The sequence below is a fragment of the Drosophila montana genome, unplaced genomic scaffold (genome assembly GCF_035044405.1).
Source record: "Drosophila montana isolate Dmon_TW-CO22-7 unplaced genomic scaffold, ASM3504440v1 contig_402_1, whole genome shotgun sequence".
NCBI classification, from domain to species: Eukaryota; Metazoa; Arthropoda; class Insecta; order Diptera; family Drosophilidae; genus Drosophila; species Drosophila montana.
In genome coordinates, this window is record NW_026998739.1 from 1497626 (window position 1) to 1525414 (window position 27789).

The 27789-nt window shown below is 33.3% G+C and overlaps 1 protein-coding gene across 5 annotated transcripts in view; it reads left to right on the forward strand.

The window, feature by feature from the left end:
- The window catches only part of tai (taiman), a 123316-nt gene that overhangs the window by 2681 nt on the left and 92846 nt on the right, over window positions 1-27789 (forward strand). Inside the window, exon 1 of one of the 5 annotated variants that reach the window (XM_064697307.1) lies at window positions 17584-17737. The exons of the other annotated variants lie outside the window; for them this stretch is intronic. The gene's annotated coding sequence lies outside the window, so the exon portion shown is untranslated. Of the gene's footprint in view, window positions 1-17583; window positions 17738-27789 lie in introns of those variants that run through there. 5 annotated transcript variants of the gene reach the window in all.

Consider the following 27789-nt stretch of genomic DNA (forward strand, 5'->3'; position numbering starts at 1 on the left):
ATAATAAAAGCCATTAAAATTAAGTAATTGACGCATGCAGTCGTCGACACCTGGTGCGACTGTAGGCAAAACCGGAAAATACCGCACAAAGGATATTGTCATAAAGCATCGAACAATAAATAAACCCGAGTCTTCTCAGCCAGCATCTCTGTACAATCTTTTTTGCATGCATTTCTGGAATTCTGCAATTTATTTCACCTGGTCTGGTGTTCTTAACGCATCGCATTGGCCCATTAAATTGAAAGCCCCTTAAAATTTCAGCCAGCTCATAAAATTCACACGTTTAGTCGCTCGGCCAGAAAATCATCCGGCTACGGTTTTAACTGCCCGACGAGGCATTAACCTGATTTCCTGACTTTAAATGTAGCATGTATAGTAGTACCTTTTAAGTATAAACATACGCTATATTAACACCCCTTGATCAAACTGCAAGGCATATTTATTTTTGTTGGGATGTTATAGTTAAGTCATAGGATTATTTGTCCCCGACTATTTCTCGAGGGCTTTGCTATTTCGCTTATTTTATATTTTATAAAATTGATCAAATTAAATATTAATTACGTAAACTCCAGGATGTTCACATAACAAAATTTCAAGCTTCTAACATTAGACGTGAATTTTTATTTAAACAAATGCTTAAAAAAATATATTTTAAATGTTTTTCTTAAATGATTTTATAAATGATGAAATAAATGATTATTTATAAAATTTTATAAAAAAAAAACTACTGATAGTGTCGGGTACTATTGAAGCTTTCTTAATTAAACATTTTTCTGCAACCACACAGTAGTTACAGGGTATTTTACACTCGAGCAACTCACTGGAATGGGGTCTATTTTGTGTATTACACATATGTACACGTCGTTTTCGGGTTTTATGTTTCATTGATTAAAATTTATACCACGAGATGAATTGATGCTATTTATCAAATCCTAACTCAAAATATCAACTGCAAATGCAACAAGTCAAAAACATAAAAACAAACATCAAAGTACAACAATTTGGAAAAAAACCGTACGCAGAAAATAAAATGCTTGTGGGTTTGAGACGGGGAGCTAGGCAGGGGAACACATTACATTACAGCGAATCCAACGTGTGCCAACGGGTGGTGTAGGCGACTTGTCAAGGATGCCATCGAGCGCTCCTTTTGCAAAGTATTTTGTGTTATTGTTACTGATGGAATTGTGCGCAACCCCCCGTAGAGCTGAAGGGTGTGTGGGTGGCTCTTTCTCATTAGGGTGGTACTCTGTGTTTTTGCCTGATGGCTGAAAACATATGTTGCTGGTTAAGGCAGCAGGTTGGCTAGTTAAGAGCTCCGTAGCTTGGCAACGAAATAACAAAATGATGCAATCAGAAGTGGAATTAGTTGTCTTAGAGCAGTGTTGCATAAGATTAAAAAAAAATACTATTTTAATGAGGTACTCCATGAGCATTCCTAAGAGCAGTTTGTAGATAAGTGATTTAGTTGGCTTCTCTAGTGCTTTAAACGTCTTCAAAAGTCTTATAACAGTGCTGTATAAGTTAAAAATTTTAAAGAATAGAAAACTGTGTAACATACTACTTTTTTGAGGTACTCTATGTCCATTTCTAAACACTTTTAGTGTTGTAAACGTCCTAAAAAGTCTTATAACAGTGCTGTATATGTTAATGATTCATTAAGGATAGAAAACGGTCTAGCATATTAATTTTATGAGGTGTTCCATCTCCATTTTTAAGAACTTTTAGCAAATTTTTCCAGTGTTGCAAAAATCTTAAAGGTTTGATGTTAGTGCTGTAAAAGTAAACAAATAAAAGGTCAACCTTTTAAAGATACAGGTAATAGAAAAATTATTTAAATGTCTTTTCTGGTTTTTAGTTTTAAATTTAATTTCGCACAATTTTTCATTTTAAGCTTTGTATCATTTGTAAATTGGTTGAGTCAAAATTTTGTTACAAAAAGTTTTTAAAGAGCTTAAGACAATTGTATATATTATTATTTAGTATTATTGTCCCAATGATTAGTAATATTTAATCTTGTTTGCTAATATAAATATTCTGTGTATGGGACTTGCTGATTAATTTAGTTAAAGTTGTGCTACAAATAGTTCACAGAGTTCTGTAAATATTTTAAGGAAAATCGCATATATATTCTTTTAAAAATATCTCAATATTCTCAACTTCTTGGAAGCTGGTTGACGTTTCAGTCTTAATTTATCTTTAGTGTACTTCTTAATCACAGCTAATCCAATTAATTTGGTAAAGTGCCTTCACCTCACCTCACCCAGCTCTTAGTTATGAAGAGGTTTTTTAGTTTTTGCCATAAAATGTGTTAGAAACTTCAGATTTAATATGCCCAAGATGGGAGCTTATTTTAGAAATGATCATATCATGGCATATGCCAACCATGCGAAACCTCCCGAGGCTAAGTGGATACCGCCCTGCACCCAAGCCCCTGCTACACCATCCTCCCTAAGAAATATGCGTTGTTCTCTCGTCGCATTTGAAAACTGATTGAATACGAGCGTTGCTGCGTTGCTTGACAACTGCCAGCTGGGGGCCTTTGCTCCACGGGTGGTTGATGGATTCCATTCATGGTGGCCCCGCACTTGGTTGGATGTCCTGGGTGGGCTTCTCTACCCGGTTGTTCTTGTCGTTGTTGTTGTTGTGGTTGTTGTCGGCTTTGACATTTTAATTTTACAACTGGCAACAATTTCTGTTGCTATCATTGTCCATGTCGTTGACAAATTGTCCGTAAAAGTCGCTCGCAGGAGCAGGACTCCTCGTACATCCCATAACCCCTTGGCCCACCAAAAAAAAGTAGTAAAAAAAAAGCACAAAATGTATGTCAATACGTGTGTGTTTCTGCTAAAAATACCGTTAAGCATGACAGTCCAAGAGCCATAGAGCACTCAGATGGGTCACATTGATATATGAGAGTCAACTTGGAACTACCGACTGGCAGCTAGCAACGATTCCTGTTGCGCTCTCAAGTAGCCGCGTCATGTGCGGCCTTTCAAACAATTTTCAATTAAGCGCACAATCACGATAAATAAATCTCATTGTGCAGCGAACTTCATCTTGGCCAGCTTACCCGGTATAGCTGTATAGCATTTTCTGCGGTTTTTCTTAGCTGTTACCCAGCCTCTGCGTATGTGTGTGTGTGTGTGTGTGTGTGTGTGTGTGGAGGGGGGCGTCTATGGGCTCCACCCAGGTAGCTGACGCTGCTGCCACGCTGTGACTTTATTGCAATCTTCAAGCTTCCTCTGTGCTGCTAACACGCTTTTGCTTCTAGCCAGCTGATTGTCTTAGATGCTCTAGCAGTAAGCTCTCTAACTTGCTAAGCTCTTTGGTAACGCCTAAAGAACAAGCCATCAAATACATCAATAACTTACATTTGAAATATGACAAGAATCCATTTGATAAACCATTTATTACTATCTGGAAGTACATTTCGTGTAAATCATATCACAATTTTCACATGCATTCAATAATTCACTATATTTTAATTTATAGTTATGCATTACAATTTAGCAGAACATTCTGGTTATTTTAATTATCTATTTTGGTATGTATTATAATATCCGATTTTACTGAATACTCTCCATATTCAACTTGATTTAGTTTCAGTTTTTCAAGCTCATTGCAAAGTTAATGTCAACTTTTGTAATCTGTGAAAAGTCTCTTTATTGTTTTTATTTTGATTGTAACAAAATGTTAAAATTCAATGTTGGGCAATATTTATTAAGAACAAGTGTTTGAAAACTGTACAATAAACGTCAGACTGGAAACACTGAAATAATATGCTCCTTGTAAATATTTGAAATGAAGATAAAGCGCTGATTTAACTTTGGAACGCAAAATGCAATCAGCATAAGACAATTTCCCTAAACTTAAATGAAAATTGGGAAAATTTAAAATGTTGTATTAATTTCTTCAAAATTTTATTAAATTAAAATAATTATATTAAATCTTTGTACTACATAAATGTATTCACATTCCTATTATATAAAAGTTCAATAGTTTAGGTACTATTAATTATATTCTAATAATCAATGTCTATTTTCAATCTTTCGTTAGAGTATTTTATTTTCGTTCTATAACAATTGAAATCGGCACAAAAACTTGTTTATGTTTCATTTCCTTGCCATAAATTGTGCGGTTAGAGAGCTGTGTGTGTTTTTATAATGTTGATATATGTGTTTGTATTGCAATTTATGAGTTACATAAGAAACATTTCACCGGCTCAGCTATGGCTTCTCCCGGCTATTCTGCACTCGAATGCTGTGCGTGTGGTCAGTTTGAGGCGCTTGACAAATACAAAAAAAAAATAAAAATAAAATAAAATAAAATAAAGAAACCGACAAATGCAGGCAAATTCAATCAAGCGAAATTTAACAAGATTTCCGTGAAGAAACCTCTGCCAGGGAGATGTGCAGTTCCCTCGCTCTTTCTATCTAATGGATAGAAGCCGTTCGTTCCCCTGCAAGACACAAATTAAGCAAAAGTCGCCCGAAAAAAAAAAAACAAACAAATACACACAAATGATGAGAAAAAGATTCGCTAAAGCTAAAGCCAAAGCTGAGTCTGAGGTTGAGGCAGAGGCATTTTTTATAAAGTAAATAATAAATCAGCGACGAGACGATATATGAAAACCGAAGCACATAAACAGGCACACACAAGCACACACATAGATGCACACATACACTCATACACACACACACGCACACAAACAGCTGCAGATACAAAAGCATCTGAAAACTACCTATAGAAGATTTAGTGGCTGTGTCTTCTGGTTGCTTAGGTAGCTCAAAGGAAGTAAACAGGATTTGAGCTTTACCAGGAATTTGGCTCTTCAGTTTTGCTGTTTTTGTTGTTGTTGTTGTTATTATTATGGCATGCCTTTAACCTACGCATTAGGTACAAAATAGTTCGTTCTTTGCGGTCCCCAACTTTGGCTTGGCTTTCGCTTATTTACTTTAGGAAATTCGATATATTTAAATATGTAGTTAGTTCATTTTTTTTTTGTTGCTGCTTGTTATTCGTTCTTTAATGAATTCCCTGAATTTTATTAAATGATAAGCCGTGTAATTTGAAGACATTGTACATAATCTGTTGTTTGTGTGTGAACGAACGCTTAGAAATTATAAAAAAAAATACAAAATGATGTACTTTTTGTTATATATGTTATATATATAACACAAAGTCACTTGATGCCAGCAATACGCGGAATTCTGTGCCGGGCAACTTCAACTGGAAGTTAAAGTTAAGCTAATCAAATTTTTTCGTATGTGAATTCAATTTTTGCTTGGGGTCAAATGTGAGATATTGCAACATTGAGTTAGCAAGCTTAAGACGTTATTAAAAATATCTGTTAAATAGCCTTAATTGAAGTAATGAGAAGCGCATAGAAATACCATATTTAATAAAGAGTCAGAATGGAGCTTTGAGTGTGTCTAAGAAAGGGAGAAAATGAGTGAGGGCCAGAAAAGGGGAAAATATAAATACAGAAAAAGTAACCCAGGGAGAGCTAAGTAAGAAACCCTTAAAAAATATATCAGTGAAAAAATAATAAGAAATTGCTTGGTAAATATATAAAAGATGCATTTATGTAGAATTCCCTGTTATGCGATTTTCATGAGCTTCCTTTCTGTGTGCCTCTGTCGATCTCACTCTCTTTCTCTCTCTCTCTCTCCGTATTTCGCTTACTTTCTTACACACTTACAGCTACTTCCATTCTTATTTGCACTATCAATCTTATAAATGAATGAATCGCCTCTCTATGCGATTTTCATAAATTCAATTTAGACTAACACATTTTCTGTTTTTACTTAGCGAATCTGTGTAGGGCAATTCAGGTACTAGATCGTTTTAATGAAATTGATGGGTAACCCACTGTGTATTTTTTGTTTAGGCATATTGTTAAATATTATTATGCTAAGATACAACCATCGTGTTACTTGTGGCATATATTAATAGCAACTAGTCGAGGGTTTATGCAGCCTGGGGTAACAACATATTTGTGAACTATGTTTTACATGCAGCTGTTCATATTTTGTATTTGTTTCCTCTCATTTTGTGTGGGCAACAAATTTTAATTAAAATGTATAAAAATGCTCATGCGATCAATTATTCAAATTGCACTTTGGTTGCCCATTAGCATTCACAGTTATTGTTGTTGTTGCAGCAGCAGCTTATTTGCTGCCACGTTATTCTGCACAAGTGCGCAATTATTTGTGCAACATAATTAAAATTTTATTAATTCATAAACAAATGCAGCGTTAAGCAACAGCAACAACAGCAACAACAACAACAATTGCCGTTGCTTTTCAGCACTTCATCAACGCCAAAAGCGGCAACTGTTGTTGTTGTTGCTGCTGCTGCTGCTGCATCATTCATAAAAAATTCCATAAGCGCAGACAAACAACAGCAACAACAAGCCGTAGCAGCAGCAGCAACAGACATCACCTCTGCTTGTGCATATTTTTGCCTGCACATTCCATTTTCACACCGGCTTACAACATTGACACCTGCCCCCTCCCCGCCCGACTTCACCGGTTCGCCTGTGCTGCCTCACCTGGCTTGTTGAGTTTCGTTGTAAGCACGTGTCGCTGCTCGTGTGTTGCTTGTTGCCTGCTTTTGGCACTGCCTGATGGCGTTGCTTGGCGACCAGAGCGAGAGAGAGAGAGAGAGAGACCACAAAACTATCATCAGATGGTGTCTAATTGGCAGGGTAGGGGCCGAGGCTAGCTTTGGCAGCTGTAGAACTGAACGCTTCAGATTTGGCTGGCCGAGAAAGCAAATTCCGGAGTCACAGACCCGCTTGGCAACAAACAGCTAACATAGAGAACAAATTGTTGAGAGACTTAAACATACCCTGCACTATAAAAAACTACTTAATAAAATAAATGTTTTTTTAATTTTATAAAGTATAATATTCTATTTAATACACAATTTAAAAAAGAATAATATTAATATTACTTTTTAAATTATTGCTTACATATTATTTTATTTTTTTTTTTTATGTAACAGAAATTATAATTACCTTTTATTTTATTGCTTATATAATGATTTATTGTTTATATTCTTAGCTTTAAATAAATTAAAATGTTTATTTTTTTTTTTTAATTGAAACAATTAGTGTTTTAAGTATTTTAATCGTATTTGGAATATTTTCATTACATTCCTTATATAAAACGATTTAAAAAAATTATTTTTTATGCTTTAAAAATTTATTTATTTTATTCCTATATATTGTATTTTGCTATAAATAGCGACAAACGAGTGCCGGAAGATAACACTCTAATTTTTGACGCAAAGCTTTAATTTACTGTTTAAAGCTTTAATATTCTGAAAAATCTGGTCTGTCTGTGTAGCAAATCCAATATGAAAAATATATGTTGCAAGTTTAATTATACCCTGAACCCATTGAAAATTGCTATAAAGGATATGTGAGCTTTATGTAACAGGTGGAAGAAAGCATCTCCCATCTGAGGCAAGTCAATCTAGACATAAGCTTCAGTTATCACATCAAGTATAAACAGAAAGCAGCTAGATGCTTGCAGTGTATCTGCTAGTCGGCAATCAGGAATGCTTGACTAGAGCACTCTTACTTATTATAAATAAGTTTTCAATGAATTGAAATTCTTAGGAATATATTTTGTATAATTACATATAATATTCATAGTTTTAAAGTTAAATAAAATTTTAAGAAGAAAGAGAAAAGAAAGTATATTCAATATATACATATATATTATATTGAACAATATATGCATTTTGATGAATATATTTAATAACGTTTTTTTTTTAAAGTTAAATAAAACTTCAGGTAAAATCAGCCTTACAATATTTGTACGTAGATTGTAAATAAATAAACATAAAAGCCCAACATTTTTACAAAAAATGATAAAAAATGAAATAAAAAAAAAACGCCGTTGTCGACGTTGGCGTCGTTATTGTCGTTCATGGTTGCAACACCTGTCGAATTGTGGCATCAGCATAAAATAGAATAAAACGGAATAAAATAAATACGTTAAAGCTCAAAGCGAAAGCAGGCGGCAACCGCGAGGCGGACACACAAAAAAACACAGAGAAAACCCAAAGCGCACACTGCAAATAAATGTATGGCAATGCATACAATATTAAATAAATATCATGAATTTGAAAGCAACACACAATGCTTTTATATTCGAGAGAGAAAGAAAACAAGTCTGCGCTTCAACTTGAGCAAATAGCGAATTAAGTAAATATTTTATAATAATAGACCTACCAAAAAAAAAAATGACAACAATATTAAAACACGCGCAAGGTTTGTGCAATCACAAACAATTGATTGGAATATTGTAAAGAAATTATACAAAATTAATGTACTTGTAAATATAAGCTACAAAGAGATTAAATATTATTATATGCTTCAAATTAAGAGAAAGTAATAATCGCAGGATTTAAAACAATTAACTCTTTTAAATTTTATTAACTAACATATTTATGAATAAAAAAAATTTTAATTAAAAAAGGAAGTTACTTAAAAATCAAAAATATGAATATATATATATTATATGTTTTTCACATTTTTAATTATTTATTGAAGTTATAAAATTTCTGAAAAAAAATATAAAATATCATAATAAACATTTTGTATAAAATCCAAAATTTAATATACATAACTTTGAAAAATCCCCACAATTAGTAGGCATATTTAAGCTAAAAATAAAACACTTAAATATCGCATGAGCTAATGCCAAAATATTAAATAATATTCATTAAATATATTTATTCATAGCGATTTATGCGCCATGCCAAATCGCATAAAAATGATTTAATCAGCAATTTTTGCAGCGCAACTCAAATCACAAAAAACCCAAAAAAAAAACTAAAAGCAACAAAAAACGTCTTTAAGGTCTTCAACAAGAAAACAACAAATAAAAGGGCAAAAACCAAAAAGTTGAATATAATAGTTTTCAACAAAAAAAAAAGAAGAAAAAACCATAAATAAATTGCTAACAAAGCATGGCAAAGGCAAAAAATAAATTCTGCCGCAGTACAGTCACCAGGTAGTTCTCAAAAAGAAACTAAAACAGCCGCATAGATAGGCTAAGGTCGAAGAATAAGAAGTCCAGAAGTTGGCCAACAAAATGATTAGACGCTGCGCTAATCGTGTCTGCGTTATATGTGTTCTTTTTGGCGAAAAAATATCAGAGCTAATATATTGTTAAAATTGAAGTTAAAGAATATAAAAGAAGTGTTATCATTGTCTTTAACATTATTTTATGAATACTTTTTCATTTTTAATATATATTATTTTAAGATTTTTTTAGATTATTTTGCAATTTCTTAATAAATTTGTTAAATTAAAATAAAATAAAGAAACATATAATTGGTTTGACTTAAGCAAAATCTGTGCATCTATCTATCTAGCGATCCTTAAGTTCTTAAAGTCAATACTTCAATTAAGAAAACGTCTAAGTTATTTCATTTAGTTTAATTTTAATTGTATTTTGTTTTTAATTTTCTGTGCATTTTCAGTATTTTAATTAAGAATTCTTCTAAGTTTTTTTTTTCAATTCAATTAATTTAAAGTGTCTTTTTTTTTGTTGGGATTTATAGAGAAAAAGATTTATCTAGAAATATTCCTTTTTTTAGTATAATAATAAAATATAAAAGGTTTAGGAAAAAGGTTTGAAAGCAGTAAGCATATTATGGAAAAATCTAAACATTTGTTTGAAGAAAATGATTTTGTAAAAAGTATTTAGTATATTTTCAAACAGTAAACAATTGTTTAATAAAAAACATATTGAATTATTAAAATTTTATATTTTAACAATTTAAAATTTTAACAAAGTTTATTTGAGGCATCTATTATTATAGATTTTGGAAAAAATATTACAAATATTATGAAGAGTAAATATTTATTAATTGAAATGATTTTGAAAATCAATAAGAAATTTATATATAAAACTGTTTGTCCTGACTGACTGACTGGCTGACTGACTGGTGTTCTACGCACAGCCGCAAACCGTAAGAGCTAGGAAGCTGAAAATTTCGAATTATCTTATGTGATGAAGGTGCACGTTAAGACGGGGTTTCGGGGAAATTCCACCAGCATGTGTGGAAAAATCGCGAAAAACGTGGTAAATTGGCAGAAAACGTTTGTAGGAATGTAGTTTGTTTACCGTCCGATCAGTGTCTAAATCATTTTTAAAGCTTTTCGAGAAAATGTTATTTATGCATGCCAAGGGCAAGTCCAGGTTATTCCCACCCCCATAACTCGGCCAAAACTCAACCGATTTTCATGAGTCTTGGCCTTTTTGTACATAGTTTTCACTCGAGATTAATCTGGCATTCAAATCTGAATACATAATTTTTAGTCGAAATTCATGTCAAAATCTTACCCCTAAGATTTGTATATAGACATAGGTCGATATTTCCCACCCCCATAACTCGGCCAAAACTCAACCGATTTTCATGAGTCTTGGCTTTTTGTACATAGTTTTCACTCGAGATTAATCTGGCATTCAAATCTGAATACATAATTTTTAGTCGAAATTCATGTCAAAATCTTACCCCTAAGATTTGTATATAGACATAGGTCGATATTTCCCACCCCCATAACTCGGCCAAAACTCAACCGATTTTCATGAGTCTTGGCTTTTTGTACATAGTTTTCCCTCTACATTGATTAGGCATTCAAATCTGAATACATAATTTTTAGTCGAAATTTATGTCAAAATCTTACCCCTAGATTCCTATATAGACATAGGTCGATATTTCCCACCCCCATAACTCGGCCAAAACTCAACCGATTTTCATGAGTCTTGGCCTTTTTGTACATAGTTTTCACTCGAGATTAATCTGGCATTCAAATCTGAATACATAATTTTTAGTCGAAATTCATGTCAAAATCTTATCCCTAAGATTCGTATATAGAAATAGGTCGAAATTTCTCACCCCCATAACTCGGTCAAAACTCAACCGATTTTCATGAGTCTTGGCTTTTTGTACATAGTTTTCCCTCTAGAATAATCTGGCTCTCAAATCTGAATACATAATTTTTAGTCGAAATTCATGTCGAAATCTTATCCCTAAGATTCGTATATAGACATAGGTCGAAATTTCCCACCCCCATAACTCGGCCAAAACTCAACCGATTTTCATGAGTCTTGGCTTTTTGTACATAGTTTCCCCTCTAGATTAGTCTGGCGTTCAAATCTGAATACATATTTTTTAGTCGAAATTCATGTCAAAATCTTATTCCTAAGATTCGTATATAGACATATAGACATAGGTCGAAATTTCCCACCTCCATAACTCGGCCAAAACTCAACCGATTTTCATGAGTCTTGGCTTGTTGTACATAGTTTTCCCTCTAGATTAAACTGGCATTCAAATCTGAATACATAATTTTTAGTCAAAATTCATGTCAAAATCTTACCCCTAGATTCCTATATAGACATAGGTCGAAATTTCCCACCTCCATAACTCGGCCAAAACTCAACCGATTTTCATGAGCCTTGGCTTTTTGTACATAGTTTTCCCTCTAATTTAAACTTGCATTCAAATCTGAATACATAATTTTTAGTCGAAATTAATGTCAAAATCTTACCCCTAGATTCCTATATAGACATAGGTCGATATTTCCCACCCCCATAACTCAGCCAAAACTCAACCGATTTTCATGAGTCTTGGCTTTTTGTACATAGTTTTCGCTCTAGATTAATCTGGCATTCAAATCTGAATACATAATTTTTAGTCGAAATTCATGTCAAAATCTTATTCCTAAGATTCGTATATCGACATAGGTCGATATTTCCCACCCCTATAACTCGGCCAAAACTCAACCGATTTTCATGAGTCTTGGCTTTTTGTACATAGTTTTCCCTCTAGATTAGTCTGGCGTTCAAATCTGAATACATATTTTTAAGTCGAAATTCATGTCAAAATCTTATTCCTAAGATTCGTATATAGACATAGGTCGAAATTTTCCACCTCCATAACTCGGCCAAAACTCAACCGATTTTCATGAGTCTTGACTTTTTGTACATAGTTTTCCCTCTAGATTGATTAGGCATTCAAATCTGAATAAATAATTTTTAGTCGAAATTCATGTCAAAATCTTACCCCTGGATTCGTATATAGACATAGGTCGAAATTTCCCACCTCCATAACTCGGCCAAAACTCAACCGATTTTCATGAGTCCTGGCTTTTTGTACATAGTTTTCCCTCTAGATTGATTAGGCATTCAAATCTGAATACATAATTTTTAGTCGAAATTCATGTCAAAATCTTACCCCTAGATTCCTATATAGACATAGGTCGATATTTCCCACCCCCATAACTCAGCCAAAACTCAACCGATTTTCATGAGTCTTGGCTTTTTGTACATAGTTTTCCCTCTAGATTAAACTGGCATTCAAATCTGAATACATAATTTTTAGTCGAAATTCATGTCAAAATCTTACCCCTAAGATTCCTATATAGACATAGGTCGAAATTTCCAACCCCCATAACTCGGTCTATGATTCGTATATAGACATAGGCCAAAATTTCAAGTAGTATATATTATATAAAATATTGTTGAAGTATGTTCTGTTAATCTTGTCTAATTTTCATAGCATTCCAAATGTAGGCAGTATCAGTTTCTTTTGGCACTTCGTTCAATGCTTTTTCCGAAAATCAACTCAAGGCAATTCTTTGGCAAAACTCATTTTCGCTCCAACTCTGCACAGCCATTTGATTTCGCTTTGTTTTTTCATTTTTTCATTTCTTACCTGTAGCCCACGTTTTTTTTCAAGCAGACATTGATTTTGATTTTCGTCTAGCCGTGGGCTTTGGCGGGGGGTCCACAGAAGCGTCCATAAACTAACACACAGAAAGTTATGGCATCACGTTGGGAACTACTGGTTTTTTTTTCTTCTTCCACGCAGTGTTTGCGGTTGTAGGGATTTTGCTATTTGTTACACCCTGTAAAAGGGGCACACAGTGGGGTATAATAGAGTTGTGTTAAATGTTTGCGATCGTGTTCGCTTGCTGGCAATATGAAATCTGCAGTAAGCTTAGCAAACCCATTTTTAGTTTTAATAAATTAAATTAAATTTATAATTGAAATCGAAACAAACAAAAATACAGGGTATTTCGTTAGGCAACACTCTTGAATTGATAATATGAAATCTGGAGTAAGCTTTACATTTTGAATTTAAATAAATTTAATGAATTTAATTATATGAAATCCTAACATATCAAAAAAAAATAAATAAAATACAGGGTATTTTTAGTAAGGCAACACTCTTGAATCGTTATGTTTATTATTTTGCCGCTTGGATCAGGTAAAAATGAGTTTGGCTCTTACAGACGCTTCAATGCCAACAAACAGTTTTCCAGCGAAAAGTTTGGGAAATTGTGTATCTGCTGTCACTAGTTTTGAGTTTTTCTTGTTGGTCATCAAGTTTTTGTTTTTGTTATTTCGCTTAGCTTAACCATTGTCTCTCGTCATTTGGTTTCTAATTGTTTGTAATATTACCAAAAAAAAAAAAAAAAACAAATACCAGAAAAAAGAACGAAGCCAAAGCTAAAAGGAAAATGGCAAAAAAATAAAGTTTTCAAACTGTCAGCAATTAAAGTAGCACATTTGCCATTTGCCTTCTGTAGTTTGCCAGTTTTGGTAAGTGTTTTAGTTGTTGTTATTTTTCTTGTGTTCTTTTGCGGTAATTATGTGCATACAATCAGCAGCTTAACTGCATTTGTCATGCATAATTAAGGCTGGCAAAAGAATCTTAACTAAAATCTAAAGTGTCCACAAAAAGACCTGCAAATTGAGTTGTACGAAAAAATTGTTTGCCAAAGATCTCATGTGAGATGACGTCATATGAGCAAGAAAACTGCATGGGCTGAAATTAAAAGTATAAATTAAACATATAATATTAATAATTTTATAATATTAAAGACGTACAGCCGAAATATATCGTTGGAGATTTAAGCAAAATTGTGTTTCCTTTTTGTCTTGAAAAAAAAAAACCACGGACCTCGAGCCAGCCAAACAAATATTTATAATATGGGAAGGTCGCCAAATCCAGCATAATATAATATATGTATATATTAAATAAAAAGATTGCCTAAAAATTCTTTTTTTTTTTTTAAATTTTGTTATTATTTCTGAGTATCTTATATATGTATATATTTAGTATTTAATAATAGAATTTATAGGCCTTCATAAATATTTTGATAATAAATATTCAATAATACATTAGATCAATCGCTTAATAAATGTGCATCAAATTAATAAGATAATTATAAATAAATGAGAATATGAAAATATGATTTATATAAAAGATACCAAAAATGCAGATAAACAATACAATTAAAACTTTGAGTTAAAAATATACATAGATAAATATTTAACTAATTATTATTTATTTTTTATTATAAAATATATATTATATATATTATTAATATTATAAAATATATATATTATATTTTTAATTATTATAAAATTACCTCTTTATGTTTATTTTTTATGTTTATGTTTTATTTTAATATACAGTTAAACATTGAATCAATCGCTTTTGATTTTTTGATTGAAAGAACATAACGTATTTACATATGTACCGTAGATTTACTGCGAATAGATTTACTTCGCATGTTCTTGGAATTCAGGAAAGCTTTAGTCAAATATCGAGTTGTAGCAAAACCCCTTGACAAGAATATACTCTTAATTGAAAAGTATCTGAATTCTGTCAAAAGCTTCGGTAGCTTGAATTTCCTTATTTTATCTTTATGCCTAAGATAGTATCTATTAAAAAGATCATATCAGTTCACACTGGTGCATACTAAATTGCTCTTCTTATCGCTAGCTCTACTTAACATTTTATTTCAATTATTTAATGCATAGTTTTAAGTTTAACTGAAACTTAATTTTTCATAAAAATTAATTATTAATTACATTTGCTTAAAACATTATTTTACTTGACCCATTTGAAACTTGAAGATTGCTTATCATATCTTTGACCATAAACCAAACTTTTTTATGCTGAACTCGCGATATTTCTTATCAATAACAGCCAATTGACAAGAGTCTGCAATTGAAATTTGTTAATTTAGCTTTTCAATTTTCAAAGTTTTAAAATAGCTTGAATTAAGGCTTAAAGCTGCCCGAAGCTTCAACAGCTTTAATAAAAATAGCTAAATAACAACATTTAACTTAAAATTTAATTATTTTAAATTCACTTTCGAGCAATGCCAAAAATTTAGCCGAGACATGCCTTAGGGACAACTATTAATATTTCTGTTTTTGACATTAAATAAAAAACATTAAAAAAATGAAAATGCGTTTTGCTTAAAAAATTGCCATAAAAAGCAGCAAAATAGCTGCCAATAAAACTATGTATATATGTATGTTTGTCGTCTAGCCGTATGTACATACCACATATACATATCTGTCGTATCTGTGTGTGTGTGTGTGTGTAGGAACAGCTAGTAGCGCCGAGTGCTATTGAAATTGAAGGCGACAGTGACGACGACGACGTTGAGAGCTTTTCCATTTTGTTTATTTTTGTGCTTAATTTTTTTTGTCGTTTCGGCGCGCGACAAAGCTGCAAATGAGCGCGTCTTGGCGAGATGGCATTTGCAACGTGCGCTCTTCGCGTTCTCTCGCAGTATGCGGCTCTCTGTGTGTGCGTGTGTGTGTGTGTATGTTTGTGTGCACTCATCACAAACACAACATGTGTTTCGTCATCAAAATTTGTTTTTGTTGCATTTGCCGTGTGTTTTGCTGGTGAAATTTTTTATTGTCATCTCATTTTGATTGTGACGTGTGATGATCAACGATTTATTATGGCTGTTAGCGGAAAAGCTTTGGAAAACTATGCTGTACTGTGATTATAATTATTTACATATGTGTATATTATTTTTGCAATTTTGTATATTATATTTTGCATTTATTTCATATATTTTAAGCTTTTTTTTTGTTTTATTTTTTTGCAACCAAAATCCACCGTTAAATTTCTGCAAAGCACAACAAAAACAAATCGCTCGACGGCAATGTTGTTTTTGTTTTTGCGTGCCGTTCTTGACGTAGTCGTCGCTGCCGCTGCCTGTCGTTAAGCGCCGCGTATCTCTGAGATACGCTAATTGTGGGGCCACCTCGCAAAATGAAAATGCCGGCAGTGGCCTCCAGAGAGCGGAAGAGTAAACGAGCTCAAAAAACAGCACAGAACAGTAGTTGCTGCATCTCGCTCTATTTGTGGGGCAGTCGAATGCTGGTGTAAGCAGAGGCGCACTATGCGCGGCCAGTGTTAAGCATTGCCAACAGGCAAAAATATTTTTGCGCTCCCGCGACACTTGACACATGGAGCGAGAGAGAGAGAGAGAGAGCGGAATAAACTGAAAGACAGCGCAAACACACAGCTGGTGTATCTCTGCGTTGCGTTTCAGTTCGAGTTTGTATTTCGTTTGGTGAGGTTGTCTGGTTGAGCCCACGCAAGGCATTCAAAAAAAGTGCCAGCCTCTGCTGTCCCCACTGTCGACGTGTCTCGTTCGTGCGCCGTGCGTGTCTCCCAGCCTTAATTCTAATATCTAATTTACAACTAACTGGCTAAACAATTGTGAATAAGAAGCTAAATATCTACAGTTATAAAATATAAGAAAGTGCGCAAAAAGCAAATCACTTGGCGCAACCCAATAAAGAAAAATAAATGAAGCAAAGTGCGTGCGTTCAACTGTGTATGTGTGTGTGCTTGTTAGTGTGCTTGTGTTGAGTGTTTGCAACGCAAATAACACTCAATAACGCAACATTCTATGCTATACAATATATTAACAACAAGAAAACTGTAAAACAAATATCATTTGTGTGCATATTTTCTTTTACGACAATTTTTCAACTCGGTTACGGAATTTTTGTGTCGCGTTTCATTGCCAGCGCGTCTCAGAGCGCGCGCGTTCTCTAGCCGTTAACGCTCACTCTCTCTCTCTGAGGCGCTCTCTCGTGTCGCTTTGCGGCGTCGGCCGCGTTTCATAATCCAATTGCCGTCACTCGCTTTGTGGTCGTCTTCGTACGTCGCTGTCGTTGCTGTTGCCGTTGCCGCCTGCGCGTATCTTTATTTATATTTTGTTTCGTTTCCATTTCGTTTCGCACTCGCGCCTTGTTAAATGTTGTAGCCCCCCTCACCCTACTCGCCGTTTAACTATGTAAAGTTTAAGTTCTTCTTTTACTAATAGTCTCTCAACTCTTTGTTTATTTCCCCCCACACTCTTTGCTCTATAGTTCTGAATTCTACGACAAGTACTATATAATTTCTCGAAGAAATCCATAAATACTATATATACATATTTATTCTCACAAGTTTAACATACAACAAAAGACATAAAAAAATATTAAGAAAAAAAAAAAACAAAAATATATCAAGTTTGCCTTGAAAAATCTTGAAAAAAATGAAATTAAATCAATAGAAAGCAAATTTATTGCTACACATAAATATATATACACATATATTTATACACGCAACGGTTTCACTTTGCAAATTGTATACAACAACAACAACACCATAAATTTACAATCAACCATATTTATTGTTAGGCCAGTGTTGCCTAGTGCCGGAAATAAGTGCAACAAATTAATTAGATAATTATAAATAAATGAAAATATGAAAATATGATTTATATAAAAGATACCAAAAATGCAGATAAACAAACTCAGTTAAAACTTGGATTACAACGCATTTAAATATTGATTAAATGAGCTTTTGGCGTCAAAAGCTTTGAGTAAAAAAGGTATATAGATAAATATTATAACTAGTTGTAATACTTATTTTTAAGAATAATGCGTAAACAACTTTCAATTCTGTTCTTTACCTACCGAAACTTATGGGAAAATTTTCAATATATTTCGGTATTCAAGACTTTTGTGAACAATTCTTAGAAAGGTTCTAGATCTGCTAAACTTTTTGAGGTTGATTTAAGAGAAATATTTCTTATAGGCAAGATTCTTTATACACCTTTGAAACGCCAAAGAAACAACAGAAAAAAAAAACCTTTTAATAAACACAAATTTTATGAATTGGAAGAAGAAGGTAAAGTTCAGTAAGTAAAATTACAGAAAATGCTGAAAATTGAAATTAAAAAATTTATTTGAACGTTATTTTCAAACAATTAAAATCCCAGTAAAGCGCAGACTTTTGGTCTGCTATGTGTCATCGACTTTTGGTCATATGCATTGTATTTTTTTCGATTTCCGAATGTTAATTGCATTTGCCTCAGCTACCTCAGGCTATTTATCAGACATTCGCAGGGCGCTTATCAATTTTCCAGTCATAAGCAATTGCTGTGCATAAGATTGAGTATAGCCAAAAGTGAATCAAATTCAAATATATATGAAATGCAATAAATATCGATGAATACATTAATTGTTTGAAAATTATGTTTTAATATATTTTTGAATATAAATTTGCTGGAATTTCTTGAATTGAGGAAAACCTTACAAGAATTATTAAAATAAAAACATGTTGAAATTAAATAAGATCCGTCGAGCTTATATATGAAAACTATATTTTTAACAGTCACTCAATTAAAACTTATACTTTTTTAATAAAAAGCTAGTTAAAGGCAGTTCGACTTGCACTTTTTGACATTTCTGTACAATCTTATTTGTTCTAATTGAGCTCATGTTCTTCTTTTTTGAGAGTGCCCAACTTGACTTTATAATAAAACAGTTATATATAGTAATATACTCTCGCTTTACAACACTGGATGTTGGGGCTGTTGGCTTTTCAAAAGTTTACGTAAATATTCACCATGGGATTTACTTGATTTTACTTTACTCATATTTTCTTTTAGTGTATAACACCTCTATTGCGATTGCATAATCAAATAGAATCAACGCTGTCTGAGTTACGTTTCTGTTCAGTCGAAATTCCCCAGTTAATGCAGTGGCAAACACGGGTCTAAAGACTGCCTTAGCTGATCTTAAAGACAAACAAAACGTAGAGTTGGAAACTAAACTAACTGAATTGACAAACTGACATATTGAGGTTTTTTTTGTGTTTTATTTAGACATAAAATTCTCAACCGCGCGTCTTGACATGTGAAGCGCGAGTATGTGGGTTCTATAGATACAGCGTATCTTGCAGATACAGATACATTTAGACCGTATCACACGAGCCTGTCGGTCAATTTGTTTTGTTATCTCGCACTTTTTGCATATGATATTTAAATGTATATATATGTTTGAACATTTTTAAACATTTTATTTATAATTTTCAATGAATATTTCTTGGGTTATTTTTATATGCAGTTCGCTCGCTCTCTGTTTCTCTCTCTCTTTCTGTCTCTCTCTGTGCGCACTTTTGCGACGTATTTTGATTTGATTTAATTAGTTTATTGTTAGATGGTTTTTGATTTTTTCGTTTTGGCCCACAGCATTTGCGAACAGGTTAAACCAGTTTTGAGCCACACAAAAAATTTCTTTATAAATAGTTTTGCTCGTGAGTTTATATTAAATGTATATTTGTTTCGGGTCCCTCAACTTAATTGCCGCTGCTCATAATTTAATAAAAATAACTAAACACTGCGCTTAGGCTTATCGCCAAGGCAAGTGCGCGCACACTCTCTCTCTGTCTCCCTCTCCCTCTCTCTCTCTCACACACACGCACACGCTCTGGGGCGCAGCAGCGATTAGATAATAGCATTTTAAATGTTGTCTCTACTGTACGCTGAAAAAATTGACCAACAATAACAAATGGACTTTGTTTTGAAACTGCAAAAGCCAAAGAGATCGAGCGCGAGAGCCAGAGAGCGAGAAAAACGCTGCGGCTGATAAGACAATCGCACAAAGAGAGAGAGAGAGAGAAAGAGAGCAAGAGCGTGAGTGGGAGAAAGAGAGAGGTTGCATATAGTTCGGACTGTGCGTGTTAATGAAATGTTTTGAGTCTACGTCACAATGGCAAAGTAAAATAACAAAATAAAAATTAAGTATATAAATGAGACATTGATAATTCATATAGATATAATAATATATTTAATAATAATAACAATAGTAAACGAAACGTTTACTCCGAAATTGACTGGAAATAATTTAAAAGTCAAATTTAATTACCGAAAACTGGATTTCTCTATACGGAGTTTATATAAAATTCGTAATTAAAACGATTTTAAATGAATTATATATAGATGTATAGATTTAAAAACACAGTTATAATGAAGTAAAATCTATCAATAAAAAGCAAATGTATATAAAAAATGTATAAGGAAAAACCACAAAAGCTAACGAAATTGTTTTCAATTTAAACACTCGCTTGACTTCTTAAACTATTTGTTCCAGAAGCTTGTCTTAAAATTGATGAAAAAATACATTTTCGCAATAATTCAGCAAATTGTAATATAGTTTGAATGGCAAATTACTTTGAATATGCTCAAATCATTTTTTGTGTTTGTTTTACTGATTTATTGACAAACAACATTAAACGGACAATTCCGAAATTTCATTAGCCCGAAACTTATGTTAATTTAATACAAAAGCAATATAGATTTGTATTAAAAATGTCTGGAATAAGTCAGAAAAAGCAAACATTAATAATTATATAAACAGCAAATGGGATCATATAGTACACATTCTTATTGGATAACTTATTTGTGTAGGGAAATATCTACATACCCGTCCAGTATTTAAGTCTTTCCATATGCTTATTGGATTATTATTGTATGTAGGTAATTATCAACATGACTTGCAAATATATAAGTCCTTTGATATTCCTATTGTACAACTTATTTGTATAGGGAAATATCAATATAAAAAAGCTTTACAACGGGATACATAGCAAGACATGATTGTCGAATAATAAAGCCTTTGAGTTAGACTCGAGTAAAAATAAATTTATTACGGAAGAGATTACATGACATGACTTCTGACTATTTAAATCTTTGATTGAGATTCAAGTGCAACAAAATTCGCAATGGAAAAGATTGCTAGATCATTTTTGAGAACTTTCTATCTCTTTTATTCTCCAAAAATATATTTAACTCCGAAACTATTCCTACTCCGAAATCCCTTAGTCTATGCCCGACTTTTGGATCTACTTTTGCAACTCTGAAAACTTTCGTTTAGCTGCACACCCATTTGTTTATATGCATACGCTTAAAAATAATAACTATATGTATCTGTATCTGTATCTGTATATGCATTGCATGCGCCATTAAAAACTTGTTGTCGCCTGAGCGTCTCTGTGACCTTTGCGTCAATGTCCTCAAAACCTTGAATGGCGTTTTATTTCAAAATTGTTTTTGTTTTTTTTTTCGTTGAGGAAAAACGTTGAGCTCACGTTTTTCGTCTTATATTTGTAGAAAAAGAGCTTGCAATTCCCCCGCCCCATGGAGTATTGCACAATTTGATGTGAAGCGCAAATGAATTTTTGTGCCGTCTAAAAAAAAATTTATTTTTCCATGTTAATTGGGAAATTAAGCATAGCCCCTCGCTGTGCGTCAGAGTCTGTGGCAAGTCGGAGTCTCGGTTCCAGTTCCCAGTACCAGTTACATTCTCCTCGCTGAAATTGGCAGTTCGCTTATTTCGAGAGCTTAATAATTTTGTCACAGCGTATGCATAGCTCCATATCAGGCAAATCCAAGGCCACAAACTATATATATTCTCGATCGAAATGTCAATTTAAATGTAATCAAAAATATTTGGCATAGATCTGTCTAATTGCCTCCGGTAGGGTTGGAAAATTATATCATATAACTCCAATAGGAAAAATTTGTATGAAAAAATAAGGAACTTTATATATATATACATATATTATGCTTTAATTATGTTAAGTATAGTTCCTTGTGTTTAAGTACATCTAAAAATATATATATATATTTATAAAAAAACAGAAACAGAAATGCATTTGATATTTTGTATGCTTTAGTATTAGCTCATTTGTCAGTCATATTTCTGGCAAGTGTATTTGACATTCGACTCTACTTATGTTTTTTTTTACCACGTTGTTCTTGTTGCTGGCCACGTTTATAATTACGTTAACTTCAATTACTGCTTACGTACAATATCATACCAATTTTTCTTCATCTTCTACTTCTTCTTGTTATTGTTGTTGTTTTCCAGCTAAAACAGGTTTTTGGTTGCCTGTTTTTTTGTTGTTGTATTTTTTGTCTTTTTGTATGCTCCACGAGCTTTGCTATAATTTTAATTTCTTTTTGAAGTTCTTCGCAAACGTATTGAAGGCCTCTTTGCCCGCGGCCTGTAGCCGGCTATTTAAATAGTAGTTAAATAATTTTTGGAACGTCTCAAATTGTTGATGTGTTAAGCTCAGTGGATACCGATATGTGGACTAAAATGGTAACATTTAATAAAGAGGGCTCTGTAATGATCGATTGGCACGCGGAGAGGTTAGTCTGTGGAAAAACAAAATATTTCTGAACAAAAATTGGTTATAGCTTCGATAATTATTTTAATTATGTTTTGTATGAATATAACTGACCAACTTACTTAACGGAGGAATCTCTCGATTATAGATTTGATAAATTTAATGGTATTTCTAAGAGTAACAAATCTTTTTAGATACAGATTGACATAATAAATGTATTATTTATTTAATTATTCCATTTGATTTTATTATGCAACAAGAATCAAGAATTAAACTAAGGCATAATTTAAATTTAAATAAAGTGCATTTAGAGAGTAAAATATTTGTTTAGTGAGAAGGTGTTAAGATCGAAGCATTTAACAGCAGCGAGAAAATGTTAAGTTTGAAGCATTTAACAGTGGTGAGAACATGATAAGTTCGCAACTTTTAACAGAAGTGGGGAAATATTAATTGGAAATGTTAACAGCAGTAAGAAACTGTTAAGTTCGCAACATTTAACAGCAGTACGAAAAAAATAATCTTTATTATACGAAAAATTATTTAGCAATTTATTTTGAATAATAATTAGCATAATAATGCAGCACGTTTACAGAGCTCTGCAAATAGTATACGTTAGAAAATGTTAATTTCGAAACATTTAACAGCGTTGAGCAAATGTTGTTTTATAGTTAAATTTATTTAATAACGTAGTTCTTACTCAGCATATTATTATAGTACTGATAACACATAAGCTCAAAGATGATATGTTTATACAAAACGCAAACAGTTTTATAAGCATGGGTTAAAATTTACAACCAGCAGTTAATTCCAAAAGCGGGTTCTTCTCTCTTTAACACTTCTGTTTTCTATTTTAATCTTAATACAATTTGTTGCATTTTGTTTTGCTTACATTTCACTCCGCACATCTTCGTATCAACAAATGTCAAGAAGTGCGATTGTCATTTGTCGGCTTTGCTACACTATTTCCTTTAGTATAACAACACACACACACACACACAAGCACACACACACAGTCCGAGTCGTTGTTTGTTTTGTTTTGCTTTGCGTTTTTGGGGTTTGCCGCATTTGAAATTCATTTTTAGATTTCAATTTATTTTCGGCGTAGTTTATGCCAATTTGGTTTTTTGGGTGCGATTTCTTTTTATATTATGTATGCCATACATAAAACAAATATATATATATATATACATATATATATATATATATATATATATATACATTCTACATATGTGTGTGTGTGTGTGTGAGCTTCTTCAAGCGAATTTGATTTGATACTCATTTTTTTATTTTAGCTAAAAAATCAAATTGCAAGCGCTTACCGCATTTTTGAGCCGTACTGTACGCCCCGATTTGAGTGTCATGTGCTCTCCTATATAGTACATATATACATATACATATGTATATTTGTATGATGTGCCTTTGAAAGCATATTAACTAATTGACGTTTGTGTTTATCCTAAATTTGTTTTACTTTGCGTTTTTTAAATACTGACATTTTGGACGTACCGCAAATGCGAGACAAATGTTTCAACTCATGTTGAGGAAAAGTTCATCAATTCAATGATTCAGTTTTTCGTTAAATACCCTGTAATTGTTACCAAAGGCGATGGCAAGGGCATGATCCGGCTTTTCAACCGCCTTGCTGTGTGTGTTGATCAGAAAAATCTTAAGGAACATTAAAGAATTTCCCTAACTTGTCTTTGCTATGTATTCATATATCATCATAACGTTATAGTGAATGATCGAATAATTAACATAGGTATATCAAGATACTCAATTTCATAGACTTGAGCAAAATCACGCGCGTTTTAGACCATTTGAGACCTGTCTACAGGGTAACTAATAGTCATGCGCTCTTGATTAGATCTCTTTCTTGTTTGTTTTTGTATCAGCTGTACTTAGCGCTGGCCTTTTACTGACTGACGTTTGAATTTTTGTGGCTTACTACAATTATCTTAATTAAAAATCTGAAGTCAAAGTTGGCCAGAGTCACACTCGGGCAACGGCAACAACAACAACAACAAAAACAAAAGATTAGCTCATCTCTTTTCTGTTGAATTAAATAATCAACGTCGTTCAAATGGCCAACAAGCCGCGCTCTGAACAGGGCTTAAACTTGCTCTTAGCCAAATATATCTGCCCACCGCCCTGCGAATCGCTCTATGAACATTTAATTTATGAGTGTGAACAAAGCAAGAGATAAACTTATCTCAATCTAAGTATGTGCAATAAAACATTTTGTTTCTTAATTAGTTTTTTTCAATTTCAATTCAATTTGAATATTGTGCTTGTATTATATTTTTATAATTATAATAATTATTAAAAAGTAATTCTTATTTAATTATGAAGCTGCTGTGAAATATATTCTAAACTTTCGAGCAATATAATTTTCCAATTCGAGATCTTTGAGACTCTGAGAACGTCGCGCATATATTGTATATATATATTTAAATACGCCTCTCTATACATTTATAGGGTAGAGGGCGTTTAAATAAATTTATTTCGTTTATATACATATATCTTAAAATTTGTTTGGCTTTTTGGCTGAAATAATGTTGATGTCATAGGTTCGTTAGCTGGCGTAAAAAAATGTTTATGGCACGCACTCGGTTTGAAACTGTGTGAGCTAATGCAGGCATCAAATCGAAGGAATGCCGATGTCGATGTCGATGTCGATGCCGATTTAATGCCGTATAAATAATCAGGCAAAACATTTGCAGGCCTTTGAACTGTGCTAAACGCTTATGGAGAAGGCTTAAATGAAAGATGATGTAAAGAGTTTAGCGCTTGAGTGTTTCGGAGTTTATCTTTGATGTGCAATAAATACGTATGACTAACTCATAGATGTGACAACAATATATCTGGAATATAAGAGTCCGAACATAACTTGGCATTGTTTTATCAGAGAATGTACTCAAATACATTCCACCTGGTCTAACTAAACATAGGAGCATATCTGAAAATAATAGTCAATCCGTTTGGGTTATATGTACACATACTTATATTTCTACCCTTAATCACATTTAAAATGGCATGTAGGCTCTTCTTTAACATTTACTTTTGGGATACCTACCCCAATTGCCCCAATATTTATACAAATTTGAGTAGCAAATATAGTATTCAATATTTACACACAATTGGATGTCATAATAATGCTCTCAAAATTTCATAATGATCGGACTGTAAGCACCGAAGTTAACACAAAAAGCAACAATAAACTATTTTAATCGGAAGAGACAAGCAAAAGGAAAAGAAAAAGCTTCTAGACCAACTTCCGATTAAGCTGCAAAGCAGGAAACTACTCGGTCCTGCTTAATTACACACACTTCATAAGCTTTCCTCTAGTCGGTCTCTAATGTTTCTAATGAAGATTTACTCAATTTACAAGCTTCATATTAATGGCTACTCGAAAGCTCAGTTGACAGTTAAATTGCATACGAGAGTAGCACGCGGATCTGGTCGCCGGGTCGCAAGGTTTTTTGATCTAAGTTCAAACGGTGAGCGACCATTTTGGTTTTTCTGCGCAAACAAAAGTTTGTCTCAGATGTTGAACTGCTTTTGGCTACCTGTTGCCCGAGCGCTGGCCCCAAACAACTTTGAGCGCAATTTTTTTTTTTTTTTTGTATTTTTGTTGCTCAGTTAAACGCCGCTAAACTCTATTATTACCACATACAAGCGCAAAACTGAAGCAAAAGATAAACCCCGAAAATCGGCAACTGACCAGACCAAAACGTCAGAGCGACCACCTTTTAGAGAAGCAAAACACAACTAACACAAACAACAACAAGAGCACACAGAATCTAGAATAATTATTATATGCGGTTTAGCACAACAACAATAACACACACACACACACAACTACAGTGGCATATCAAGAGCGCAAAGAACGGGAGAGTGGGAGAGAGATGGCGGCATGTTGGGGCTTCAAGACTTTACCTAACGTTCTGGGCACTGCTGTGCGTGTGTGTGTGCGTGTGAGAAATGTAGGGGAAATATTAATGAGCATGTGTGCGGCAGTGGCTCTCAGCGTTGTCGTTTGTGTGTATGAGTGTTTATAAAGTTGATTGCACTCGATTTTTAGATACAGCTTTTTCAAGGTCATCAACGAAAAAACGACAAGCTAACCGAAAAAAGCAAAGCGCTCACTGCTTAGTCGCCGCTTCTAACAGCAGCGCCGACAGAGTGACAGAAAGAGATAGGTTAGAAAGAGAGAGGGAGAGTGAGCAGAAGCCGAACCGAACCATAGGGCGCCCTTTGCTTGTCTTTGCCGAAATTTGAGCCGCTCTTGTCTTTGGTTGCTGCTGCCAACAGCGCTGCTGCTGCTGCTGCCGCTGCTGCTGATTGACCGCTGCTCTCTTGTTTTCGTTTCCTTCTTCTTCTTCTCCACTTTTATTGTAAGAGCGACGCGCGCATTTAATTGAAAACTATGCGCCAAAAGCTTTGAATTGAACTTGAAGCAGCTCCTTTTCGCTGCGCTGCGTCGATTTCGGCTGTTAAAAATTCACAAATAAATAAATCAAAACAAGATTTATGTCTGCTGCGACTGCTGCTGCGACAACTGCTCTGCGCCGCTGCGTATTCAAATCTGACAGTCAAAATAATGCTATGACCAAAAAAAAATATATAAAAAAAGCTCAAATCGCAGACAATGAGAGCCCGGCAGCAGCAGCAGCAGCATCTTTAGAAATTATTAGATGATTTTTTTATTCGTGCCTTTTTTTTTTGGCATAAGCAGAAATTTTTGTTGTGATTTTGTTGTTGTGTGTTGCTTGCAGCTGTTGGAACTGAGCCGGTTTTTTTTGTACTGCTGTGTGAAAAAAAAAACTCTCAACAAAAATAAAAAACAGCGAACGGAAAGGTGTTGAGTTTTTTTTGTGCCAAGCTTTGTTTGGCAGCGTTACAAATTTGGGCGTTGCAGGACATCGGAGCTGGAAAAGAAATGAGATAAAATTTGGTTTGCAGCTTTTTGATAGGCTATTATCCTAACAAGCATATATATAACAATATCCTGACAAGCATATTTACATTTTACATTGTTCTATTTTTGATAATTATTTATATTTATTTCTTCTCATGATATCTTGGTATCGTTATTTTAAGGCCTTAAGCACAGGATGTATGTAAAAGTTTACATATCGAGGTTAATGATAAAAGGCTAAGTTCGGACTTTCCAATACAAACTCCAAGAGCTTCAGTATGTTTGAGTTTTGATAAAGTTATAAATCATAAAAATCTTGGAAATACTTCCAACATTTGCTTATAATTTTAAATTTGCTCTTTTCAATATAAACTCCAAGAGCTTTAATATATTTGATATTCGACATTAGTTTAATTATATCGAAATTTTATAGTAAGGATACTTTTTGCCGTAACCGTCCTTTTTATCCTTTGGGAATTGAAATCTTTTACTTAAGATCAGCTGAAAGCCTGCAGCTTTTACTTAGCAACAGAAAGTTACACTTAAGG